This window comes from Ambystoma mexicanum, chromosome 3q, assembly GCF_040938575.1.
Source record: "Ambystoma mexicanum isolate Mex_15411 chromosome 3q, UKY_AmexF1_1, whole genome shotgun sequence".
Lineage (NCBI taxonomy): Eukaryota > Metazoa > Chordata > Amphibia > Caudata > Ambystomatidae > Ambystoma > Ambystoma mexicanum.
This window is the reverse complement of record NC_090926.1, coordinates 922,025,721-922,038,663: the sequence shown is the minus strand read 5'-3', so window position 1 is coordinate 922,038,663 and position 12,943 is coordinate 922,025,721. Positions and strand designations below refer to the sequence as shown.

Here is a 12,943-nt window from a genome sequence, read left to right as displayed (position 1 = left end):
GTGAGTCCCATTACATTGTATGATTCGAGAGTCCATTGGACATGCATTGAAATGTCCATGGCACACACCATGACTGTCACTGTGTGTGTTTTGCCTGGACTGACACATGTGTTGTGGTGTGACATGATGGAAGTGTACTTTGACAGTGGCACTCATCTGCTATTGCTTCCTGTCTAGGGGACCATTGTACAGTACCCTGATGCTTGTGTTCTATGTCTCCCTCTACGCAGCGGCTAGTGAAGGAGAGGGCGGAGACGGCGCTGTGGAGCAAGGCGGTGGGGATGCCCCACGGCTGCAGCGGAAGGGGTGGGTGAGCCCCCACAGGGGCCTGCTACGGCGGTAGATGGCGAGGAGCCATCCAGGTTGGTGGTTTCCACAGAGGAGGAGATGGCCGCCACTGAGGCGCACATGGGGCCTGGTGGGGGCATCCCTGCTGGTGCAAGTGGTGCAGTCCAGGGGCAGGGGCAGGAGGCAGTGCATGTCGCTGTCCCTGAACCTGTGGGTGCACCACCTTGCACCAGCACGGATGCCCCGTCCCAGGCCCGTCCGCAGGTAGAGGGGATGTCCATGTCATCTGACTCCCCTCCACCTGCGGACGAGGGGACCCCTGGCCGTGTGGAGAAGGTCCTGATTGGGGTCGCGATGCGCACGGCTATGATTCGTGATGCCGTGCGTGCTTCCCAGGAGGAGCACGCACGTCATCACGAAGAGCACCGTGCCGACGTGGCCCAATTGGGATCGGCCATGTTCGGGGGTTTCCTGCATGTGTCGGCCAATCTGGCGGCCCTCTCCTCCTCTGTGGAGACTATACGCCAGTCGTTCTCCTTGCCGTCTTCCGGCCCAGATGCCACCAGGGCCCCCTGTGGACCTGCCCTGACCAATGCAGCCAGCTCGGTGGGGATCCCATCCCTGCCACAGTCGGGAGTCAGAGGTCCAGCAGGGGTGGACAACACAGCAACTGGACCCCAGCAGATGGAGGATGTGACGGCATCATCGGGCAGGGCACGTGCACGACGGCGTCGGTGGTTTCCATCATCCTGGATGCCGTCGTGCTGGCAGAGGCAGTGGCGTCGGAGGCAGCAGCAGGCTCGACGTGGGAGGCATCATGGCTCGGGGCCATCAAGATCAGAGGGGCAGGCATCGGCCGGAGGGCAGGAGAACCCTGGGATGGTAGCGTCTTCCGTGTGGGAGCAGTTGGTCCAGCGGATAGGTGCGGAGCGGCAGCGGGCGGAAGAGGAGCAGCTCACCATGGTCAGGGCGGAGTTCTCCATGCGTCGGGCGTTGAGGCGGGCTGAGTGCCTCGAGGAAGCTCGCAGGGAGTTTGAGGTGAACATGGGGTTATCCCTGCGAGACCTCGGGGCCAGGACAGAGTCCCGCCTCCAGGACATCGACATGGAGTTCGATGATGCCCTGGCCGGCAACATCACAGAGTGAGCCGCAGGACTTGCCCGCTGCCATTGTATATAGTTATATAGTTAGTGGTAGGTTTCCTTTAAATTATATTTTTTTTATTTGGTTGCGATTGGACAATGCGCCACTTTTTTGTATATAGTTCAGTTTTTAGTTAGTTGACATAGTTAGGTTTCATTTGGTTGGGCTCATGGACCCGGGATTGTCTTGTAAATAGTTCTTCTATGGATTTTTTGATTTCTTGGATTTTTTTCATGGACATTCATCTTCTTTTTGTTGTTTTGCTTTGTGGTTTTTCTAATTTCATTTCCATTCAAGTTGATTTTCAATACATTTTTATTTTCATCCTTCAATGTGTCGTATCATCTCATTGCTTTCATGCATGTCATGTTGGGTGTTTTAACATTCACTTGCAGCCATTGTGTGTGACAGACATGTGTTCATTTGCATTATTTACATTGGGTGTGTAACATGTAATTGCCTTTGATATGTGGGTCGATGTGATAGTTGGTTGGGCCTTTTGGCAGGGGAGGATGGCCATTACGGACATGATTGGGGATTGTTGGGACCCAGGTGCAGGGGGGCATGGATGGGACATGGGCGAGGGCCTGCTGGCAGGTGCCCCACAGTGCTGGGGGTGGGGGTGGTGGGGGACATGAGTTGGACATGGGTGGGGGCCTGCTGGCAGGTGCCCCACAGTGCTGGGGGGTGGGGGTGGTGGGGGACATGAGTTGGACATGGGTGGGGGCCTGCTGGCAGGTGCCCCACAGTGCTGGGGGGTGGGGGTGGTGGGGGACATGAGTTGGACATGGGTGGGGGCCTGCTGGCAGGTGCCCCACAGTGCTGGGGGGTGGGGGTGGTGGGGGACATGAGTTGGACATGGGTGGGGGCCTGCTGGCAGGTGCCCCACAGTGCTGGGGGGTGGGGGTGGTGGGGGACATGAGTTGGACATGGGTGGGGGCCTGCTGGCAGGTGCCCCACAGTGCTGGGGGGTGGGGGTGGTGGGGGACATGAGTTGGACATGGGTAGGGGCCTGCTGGCAGGTGCCCCACAGTGCTGGGGGGTGGGGGTGGTGGGGGACATGAGTTGGTGTTCATTAGTTCAAGGAGACATGTGCCTTTGCTGGGGGGCATGCCCATGTTGGGTGGGCTGCCTGCGGGACATGACCAGGGATGCAGGGTAGTCCCCTGTGGTGTGGGCTGCCTGCAGGGGCCGTGGAGGGTGTACCGGGAATACCTGGGAGGACCCACACTGTCAAATCACATGTAGGACTCCCCGGCACCCCTGAAATACACGTACCCTGCTGAAATCGCGTGTAAAACTTCCCGCGCACCCCTGAAATACACGCGCCCAGGCTATTCGCGTGTGGAACTTCCCGCGCACCCCTGAAATACACGCGCCCAGGCTATTCGCGTGTGGAACTTCCCGCGCACCCCTGAAATACACGTATCCTGCTGAAATCGCGTGTAAAACTTCCCGCGCACCCCTGAAATACACGCGCCCAGGCTATTCGCGTGTGGAACTTCCCGCGCACCCCTGAAATACACGTGCCCAGGCTATTCGCGTGTGGAACTTCCCGCGCACCCCTGAAATACACGCGCCCAGGCTATCCGCGTGTGGAACTTCTCACGCACCCCTGGAATGCACGTAGCCCGCTCCCCCAGGCCCGATCGCGTGAGAAACTTCACGCGAACCCCTGAAATACACGTAGCCCGCTCCCCCAGGCCCGATCGCGTGAGAAACTTCACGCGAACCCCTGAAATACACGTAGCACGCTGGGAGACATGAGTGGGGGCCTGGTGGAGGGGGGGGTGGGGGTGGTGGGAGACATGAGTGGGGGCCTGGTGGGGGCTGCCCCTGCACTGCTGGGGGGTGGGGGTGGTGGGAGACATGAGTGGGGGCCTGGTGGAGGGTGCCCCTGGATGGTGGGGGGTGGGGGTGGTGGGAGACATGAGTGGGGGCCTGGTGGAGGGTGCCCCTGGATGGTGGGGGGTGGGGGTGGTGGGAGACATGAGTGGGGGCCTGGTGGAGGGTGCCCCTGGATGGTGGGGGGTGGGGGTGGTGGGGGACATGAGTGGGGGCCTGGTGGAGGGTGCCCTTGGTGACTGGGGGGGTGGGGGTGGTGGGAGACATGAGTGGGGGCCTGGTGGAGGGTGCCCCTGGATGGTGGGGGGTGGGGGTGGTGGGAGACATGAGTGGGGGCCTGGTGGAGGGTGCCCCTGGATGGTGGGGGGTGGGGGTGGTGGGAGACATGAGTGGGGGCCTGGTGGAGGGTGCCCCTGGTGACTGGGGGGGTGGGGGTGGTGGGAGACATGAGTGGGGGCCTGGTGGAGGGTGCCCCTGGTGACTGGGGGGGTGGGGGTGGTGGGAGACATGAGTGGGGGCCTGGTGGGCGCTGCCCCTGCACTGCTGGGGGGTGGGGGTGGTGGGAGACATTAGTGGGGGCCTGGTGGAGGGTGCCCCTGGATGGTGGGGGGCGGGGGTGGTGGGAGACATGAGTGGGGGCCTGGTGGAGGGTGCCCCTGGTGACTGGGGGGGGTGGGGATGGTGGGAGACATGAGTGGGGGCCTTGTGGAGGGTGCCCCTGGTGACTGGGGGGGTGGGGGTGGTGGGAGACATGAGTGGGGGCCTGGTGGGGGCTGCCCCTGCACTGCTGGGGGGTGGGGGTGGTGGGAGACATGAGTGGGGGCCTGGTGGAGGGTGCCCCTGGATGGTGGGGGGTGGGGGTGGTGGGAGACATGAGTGGGGGCCTGGTGGAGGGTGCCCCTGGTGGCTGGGTGGTGGGGGTGGTGGGAGACATGAGTGGGGGCCTGGTGGAGGGTGCCCCTGGTGGCTGGGTGGTGGGGGTGGTGGGAGACATGAGTGGGGGCCTGGTGGGGGCTGCCCCTGCACTGCTGTGGGGTGGGGGTGGTGGGAGACATGAGTGGGGGCCTGGTGGAGGGTGCCCCTGCACTGCTGGGGGGTGGGGGTGGTGGGAGACATGCATTGTTGATCAGTAGTGCAAGGTGACATGTGGGTTGGCTGCGGGGCATGCCCATGGTGGATGGGCTGCCTGCGGGACATGAGCAGGGGTGCAGGGTAGTCCCCCGTGGTGTGGGCTGCCTGCAGGGGCCGTGGAGGTTGTCGAGCGTACACCTGGGAAGACCCACACGGCCAATTCACGTGTAGTACTCCCCAGAACCCCTGGAATTCACATACCCTGCTGGAATCGCATGTGGAACTTCCCGCGCACCCATGGAATACACGTACCCTGCTCGCACTGGGCCAATCGCGTGTGGAACTTCCCGCGCACCCCTGAAATACACGTACCCTGCTGAAATCGCGTGTGGAACTTCCCGCGCACCCCTGAGATACACGTACCCTGCTGAAATCACGTGTGGAACTTCCCGCGCACCCCTGAAATACACGTACCCTGCTCGCACTGGGCCAATCGCGTGTGGAACTTCCCGCGCACCCCTGGAATACACGTACCCTGATGAAATCGCGTGTGGAACTTCCCGCACACCCCTGAGATACACATACCATCCTGAAATCGCGTGTGGAACTTCCCGCGCACCCCTGAAATACACGTACCCTACTCGCACTGGGCCAATCGCGTGTGGAACTTCCCGCGCACCCCTGGAATACACGTACCCTGCTGAAATCGCGTGTGGAACTTCCTGCGCACCCCTGAGATACACGTACCCTACTGAAATCGCGTGTGGAACTTCCCGCGCACCCCTGAAATACACGTACCCTGCTTGCACTGGGCCAATCGCGTGTGGAACTTCCCGCGCACCCCTGAAATACACGCGTCCAGGCTATTCGCGTGTGGAACTTCCCGCGCACCCCTGAAATACACGCGCCCAGGCTATTCGCGTGTGGAACTTCTCACGCACCACTGAAATACACGTACCCTGCTCGCACTGGGCCAATCGCGTGTGGAACTTCCCGCGCACCCCTGGAATACACGTACCCTGCTGAAATCGCGTGTGGAACTTCCCGCGCACCCCTGAAATACACGTACCCTGCTCGCACTGGCCCAATCGCGTGTGGAACTTCCCGCGCACCCCTGGAATACACGTACCCTGCTGAAATCGCGTGTGGAACTTCCCGCGCACCCCTGAAATACACGTACCCTGCTCGCACTGGGCCAATCGCGTGTGGAACTTCCCGCGCACCCCTGGAATACACGTACCCTGCTGAAATCGCGTGTGGAACTTCCCACGCACCCCTGGAATACACGTACCCTGCTCGCACTGGGCCAATCGCGTGTGGAACTTCCCGCGCACCCCTGGAATACACGTACCCTGCTGAAATCGCGTGTGGAACTTCCCGCGCACCCCTGAAATACACGTTCCCTGCTTGGCGTTTGCTCTTTGCCAGCCCGGTGAACTGGTCCAGGGTTAGCGCAGCCCTTTGCGATGATTTAGCGATTTTGATGGCTTTTCCTTGCACGAGGGCGTTCTTGGGGGCGTTACTGGCGCTGCTGCAGGGTCGCTGCGATTCTCTGCGCCACGGCTGGTTTGGGAGGCTAAAATCCATGAATACGCTGTGCGCGGAAATCGCTTTTAGCGCACGTTCCTGGCGCACACAATCGCACGCGGACACTCTGCGCCAGCCGCTTGCGACACTTTTCGGCGAAATTCTATGAATTACCCTGTAAACCTCTTCTACATTTGCAATTAGCATTCTGCCCATTATTTCCTTGGAGAACAGTAAAATACAAGTGTCACAGTTTATTCCAGTGCCTGTTCACAGGCCAACATCAATGCAGCAGATCTTTTGCTTCAGCTAATTGATTTTTTTAGCAAAACATTTGTTCTTGTTATGTTTGACAGTAATTATATAACATTTTCAGTGCAAGATAAATGTAACATTCTGAGCTATTATTCAATTGTGAGTGCTACATTCAATTAAACAATGTCTTACAAATATCATTGCTGATGGTTATTCATACTTTGTATTCAGGGAACTCGGCCTCAGTCAGGTGTGGCTTTGGAGGTGAGACTACAGATTGGTTCAATGGTAAAGAAAAAGGCGTTAGGCATGGATATGTTAGGTCCACAGTCCTGTTCTAGATATTAATAAACTTGCTGGGCAGATTGCATACTTGACAGCTGATGGTCCAAGCCCAGGCATAGGTGCCTGGTGGTGGGGGTGAGGTGAGAAATTGCCACCCCTAATTGATGTCCAGCACCTATCCTACCGATTGATGCTCTTTCATCCTCCTGATGAAGGACACCTTTATGCAGTATTTGAAGGTGCTCCTCCGTGCTCTTCCAACCAGCTGGCATTAACGCTTCACAGTCTCTTTGTTTGCTAAACCAGCCTTTTCTTTTGGCCTGAAGCAGACAACATGAAAATAGATCGGCCATGAATATCATTGGACGGGGACCTTGTATGTTATGTTAATGTTAATGTTAAAGGACATTTGTACCGCACACTATCACCACCGGAGTGGTCCTTTGGTGCTCTGGCGGCTCTGAAACAGAAGGGGAGGTCGAGTTAGTGGGAGGAAGCAGGGAAAGTGCACGAGAGCAGTGATGTGCTGTTGGCGGCCTCAGCCCGGTGAGTCTGTTGGCTGGGCCTGGGGTGTTTGCGGCCGGTAGTCATCGTGTACTGTTGTGCAAGGCTATGTGTAATTTTGTTTTGTTGTTGCAGTGTAGTGAAGTTTGTGCGGTTTGTTGTGCTGTAGGTTTTGGTTGTGTTTTGTTTGGAGTTTGAGAGGTGTATGCAGAAGGGGAAATTGTTAGTAGGGGTTGGTTAGTTTGCGTCTCTGTCCTGAATTGAAGCGCTCGGCTTGCGTGGTCTCCCCTGTTGCGGCTCTGTCCTGATCTGGGTCTGACTGGCATACAGGTTCCTTACTCCTCTAGCTCCCGCCTCTAACATGCTCTCTCATAGCTCCCCTTATCTTCCATTCATACTCCTGTGGCCATTGCACCTGCCAATGACAACCTCTCAGGTAGTGGGTTGATTGCCAATATCTCGATAATTCCACACCCATGTGTTACTTGGCGGTAAATAATGAAGGGGCGGGCGAAAGTGTTGGTGGGATTGTCTTGGTTAGTTGACTCAGTCTCCGTGCGTATCGCCTGTGTTCCGGTCTAGCCGGTGTCACCCATCCAGGTGCCATGGGCGTTACTCTCTCGGGTCCGGGATGTCCGTGTCTTTTTGTTTTAGTCATCCTTTTCCAGTTTTGGTCTCCTGGTTTAGTCTCTGGTGTTGTAGAGCCATGTTTTTAGTGATTTCCGGAATTTTAGGTGATGTTAAAAGCAGGCTACCCATATGGTGGTCACATTGTTTACTAAATGCATTGTTTACAATTTAATATGTACCAACAAAAAAGATATATCCAAAATAAAACACGTTTCTTAAACTTAAATCCACCAGTTGATTTCTTTATTCTGGGTATAGTTTTTTGTGGGAACAACTCCACAAAATCGTGCACTTTGTGTGCCCCTATTTATGAGTATTTTAACAGAGTATACTACTAAAGATGTGATTGGCTTGTACAATTTCTCAATAGAAATGAAATTCTTTGATTGTGGCCGGTAGCCGTTATTAGGAAGCCGAGTTGTAGTATATGTGCAACATTTTAGTATGGTAGTGGGGTTATCTCGTTATGTGTAACGAGCATGGCTAAGCAGGAAGCAGCATCTTGCTGCTGAAAAGCCATTCATACTGGTGAGTTATGAAGCATGATGTATTCAGTTTACCTGCTTAACTGTTTCGTTATTGAGATAATCTAAGCTGATATAAGTGTCCTGTAATGCCCAAATGCACTTTATAATCGTTAACACACTGAATGGTTTGAACACTAGGTAATTGGTTAGATGGGTATTTACACAAAAAGTCTGTCCATGAATGTAGAGAAAACTCCAGATACTGTGGCAGTGAATGGAGAAAATGTTTGTGTTTCATTATAGATAATGTTTTTATATATTATATTTATGCAATGTGAGTCATTCTTAATATGCTGAAATTGCATTTTATACTTTTGTTTTTGGTGATTTTTTTGTGATTTTAAAGCTAATGTCAAAATAAAGCTAAGAGTGTAAGTGAAGTGATTGAAGTGAATGGAAAGGGGGATGTGTGGGTGTATGGCGCAGGGTACGAACAGTGTTTGGAGTTAGTTATCATTGTGAAAGAGACCTACCGGGAGATGTGGAGTGGATGGCAAGGGAGAGATAAAAGGCAAGTGTGGGGAGAAGAGAGAAAAGCGGCGGAGGAAGATGGAGATCAGCAAATGGTGAGAGGAGGATAGCAGGTGGAGGAAAGATGAGAATGTCAGAGTGTAGAAGGGGAAGCAGGACAAGCTCAGAGGGTCGAAGTAGGAGAGCGGCAGGTGGCAGGACGGGGACAGTTGGGCTGAAAGGAGGGAACAAACAAATGGAGAAAGGAGGAGTACCCCAGGTGGGGCAGAAATAATAAGCCAGAGTAGACAAAAGTGGAAATCGGGGGGAGGCGAAGACTAGTGAGGTCAGAACTATTCAGAGGATAAAGGTATGAGACTATGTGCATTGCCCAAGGTAGAGGATAGTGGGGATGCTCCAATATCTGAAGGGGCAGGACCCACGGTAGGAGTGGTAATGAGCAGATTGCAGGGTGAGGTTGAGAACTAGGACCAGTGCAGGTTCAGTGAAGCGGAGCTGAGGATAGATGTCAGCACCCCGGGGAAGGAGTGGGTGATAAGACTCTTGGGGACCCTTGAGTGGAAACTGGGGGTAAAAAGGCCAGAGTGGCTTTTCCTTCCCTGGATCTCATGCTACAGCTAATTATATTCTCGCTTCAATACACCCACCCCATGGCAAGGGTAATAATTAGCTTTCGTATCTCATGACGCATACAGATATTCATATTAAATTAAGATATATGTACCCTGATAGGGAAAACTGATTGAATAGTCCTGAAAAAAGGGACCTACACTCTGCAGTTATTGTAGCTTATTTCAAAAAGTATCTTTATTATAAATTGCGCCAATACATCATAAAACAAATATTCACAAATTAGTTTAAAAACAACAAATCTTTTAAACACCTTGTGAGATCTCCATAACTTATAATGAATGTAAAGTAACATACACATGAAAAAACGCTCACAAGTTTGTGCCACAACAATTTCAATACTTTTGTATCTCGGAGAGTGGATAGAGACTACACTAGTCAGCATTGTTAATGTACTGATACAGTTACCCTACTCGAACAGTTGCCCTACCTGCACGTGTTTCTGTCCACTAGGCGTTTGGGTGCCATACATTCTTCACGAGCTGTACAAATGTATGCATGTGCGGTGTGTTCAATGACTCCATTGGCAGATTCACCATATGTGCACAAATTCTTACAGGGAATAACTAAATAAATAAAAACACTTAACAAATAAACAAACTTAGTTTCTGAAGGTCTACTTAATGACTTAATTTCTACCCCTTATTATTTTGAGTATATATGCCATTATATATGTATATATATGTTTATAAAACTAGCCCGAGGAAGTGCAAGTTTGGTTGGAACGCATGGCTGTATTTTCTTAACATGGGTGATGATGTGGGCCATTTGACATGTCTGATGTATGTCGTTTTTATTTACATTTTTCGGAATTTGTGAAATAAAATCAGCACTGGTGTGCACTGCAGCAACTTTACCACTGAGTGACCAGGTTTGCTCTGTGTGCTTTTCTGACCCTCTTGCATATTTAAAGGGAAGTACGCTTACATTATATTTCAGTGTTATACCTGGATTCAGTATCCATGGCCACCATCAAGCAACTCTGAATGTTGTAGAACCACCTTAGATATTCATTGTGGTATAATTGGTCACCGTTTTGCTAATCTGAAAATAGAGGGGACAAACATTAACATCCATCTTTGGTAATGATGAGTGTCCACATATTCATTCTGCGTTAGCCACAGGGATCTAATATTCCATGTTTACCTATTCCAATTATTCCTGCTAGTCATGAGGAGGATAGACATCCTCTCACTACTTCCTTTTTATCTTTCTTTTCTGTCTTGGTTTGGTTATTGTTAAATGAGTGGTAGGCCTGGTTCCTCTGTGCAGTTGCCTATAAAAATATATAGATTTGGTCTCGCCCCAATTCTCACACTGCTTCATTTTTTTTTTTTTTTCATTTTTATTTTATAGTGTAGTGTTTTAGTTTGAATTTAAACTTTTATCACACTTTTCGTTTCATTTCGATTTCATCTCTTTTCCTTTTGTTTCGTCGTGACTGACTTTACGTCCATCGCCTCCTAAGGTATATGTTTGCATGTTCACTTGGTGTATCCGGATGTTTGCATGTTTTCATCCGCTAGTTCGTCGTCTTTTTCTTTGAGTATTTTATCCAAAAAGTTTATACCCGCACATGAGAATCTGGGATTATGTCCTTGAATAAAATAGTCCCATCGTTCCTCATCGTTGCTTTGGGTTATTTTTAGCATATACCTTGATAGCAAACGCTTTCTGTCCTTTGAAACGGCTGTGCAGTTCAACATGAGATGCATCGGTGTCTCCAGTTGACGCTCTTTTTGACAGAACCTGCAGCGCCCTTCATTGATCCCTCTTCCTCCAGTTCTGTTTTTATATTCGTTTGTTGGGTAGACTCCCAACCGGATTTTTAGTAATGTTGCTCTATGTGTGAATGAGGGAAATTTTGCTAGATACTCTGGAAGCACATTTCTTTTTCTATGTTCGACTGCCATGGTTTTTATGTTCCTTAGCTTCATTTTGGCCTCTCTTGTTGCAATCCAGTCTTGTCTCATGAGCTTTTCTTTTACTTTGTTGGGGTTTGTAATCAGATCTTCTTTAGATGAATCCATTTTTATTAGTACCTGAGACCATTCTCTTTTCCAATGGTTAAGATAAGTTGAACTTTTGTCTACTCCATTGGATGCCAGTATTTTGTAGCTCTCAGCCGGACTGGTTTCACAGATTTTTCTCAACAGGCATAATGATTTCCATTTCATTATGGCTTCAAGTGACTCGAGCCCCAGTTCTGCTCTTATTGCCACTATCGGCGTGCACCTTGGAAGCTTCAGTACTGGTTTCCAAAATTTCGACCATACTTTATATGATAAATTCAAGCCAGCTTCACTTCCGTATGTTAAGGAGGGCAGAACTTTTTGAACGTAGAACAATCTTACCGGAGCCAACGAAAATTTTCCTTATTTGCCGTCTAGGACCCTTCCTTGTGCACTTAGATTTCTGACTTTTACGAGCAGAGTTTCTACCCAACTCTTTTCCACTGTTGAGGCGTTGAGACCGACTCCTAAATATTTTATCGTCAGTATTCGTTCAAGAGGTTCTCCTGCTATATGCCATTTAAATTTTTTCATTATGGCGTTGTTCTTGCCGTTTATTGTCAGGATCTTTGATTTTCCCACGTTGATCTTCAGGTCGTTTTTTTGCATATAGGTTTGTAAGTTGTTTATGAGTCGTTGCAGCCCGATTCTTGTTTCATCTAGTATTACTATGTCGTCTGCATAGCATAATATCGCCACTTCCTGGTTGTTTATTTTCGGACTGAAATGTCTTGTGCATGATGTTATTTCTGGAATGTCGGCTATAAACAGTTTGAACAATGTTGCTGCAAGCGGACAACCTTGCTTCACACCCTTGTTGATTCTGATGTTGGCCGTCAAGTCCCCTCGATCGTTTACTCTGATTTGAGTGGTCGTGTTTTGATGTAAAGCCCTTATTGGGTTCAACAATTCCGCAGGACAAGACCAGGATTTTAGCTTTTCCCATAGCTTTCTTCTGTTTACGGTATCGAATGCTTGGCTTAGATCAATAAATGCCAAGTGTAGTTCTTTTTTTAACTCTATTGCATTGGTTTTTACCATTGATATGAGAAATAGGTTTAGATCAGTTCCTGTACGCTTAGTGAACCCTGTTTGGCGCGGGTCAATGATGTTATTCGTCTCTGCCCATTTTGACAGGTTTTTCTGTAAGTCTGCTGCAAAAAGCTTTCCTGTTGTTGCTAGTAGCGAGATAGGTCGATAATTTATAGGCAAATCACGTTGACCCTTTTTGTATATTGGCACTGTTATGCTTTTTGTCCATGTTTCTGGGATCTTTCTTTGTAGTACAATTCTCTTAAATAAGATGTTTATTATCACTGCCCATGATTTTGGATCTTTCTTCAGATGGATATTCGTCAACCCATCAGGTCCTGCAGCGGAAGAGTCTTTTAATTTCCGAATAGCGATTTCAATTTCCTCCTCGTCCATCATTTTTATCCAAGGAAGTGTTGTTATCTCTTCGGGTAGGTCTACGTCGTCCGCTCTGGCTGAGAAGACTTCTGTGTAGTGTTTTATCCAATCATTCTCAGATACTCCACATATTAATCTGCTTTGATGGTTCAGGGTACAGTTGTTTATTAGGTCCCATGTTTCTCTGGTATTGGCCTTTTGTAGGGTCTTTAGCATTGCCTCTCCTTGCTCTTGGAGTCGTCTTGTTTTGAAGTCTGTGAGCCAGTTTTTGTATTGATTTTGGCATACTTTGATGTTCCTTTGTTTGTCTGTATTTGAGTCATTTTTTCTTTTTTTACAAGCTCT

General features: G+C 50.5%; 1 protein-coding gene across 1 annotated transcript in view; it reads left to right on the top strand.

The window, feature by feature from the left end:
• LOC138583117 (ATP-binding cassette sub-family A member 9-like) overlaps positions 1–12,943 on the top strand; it is a 2,332,105-nt gene that overhangs the window by 1,916,497 nt on the left and 402,665 nt on the right. The gene's annotated exons all lie outside the window — the stretch shown is intronic.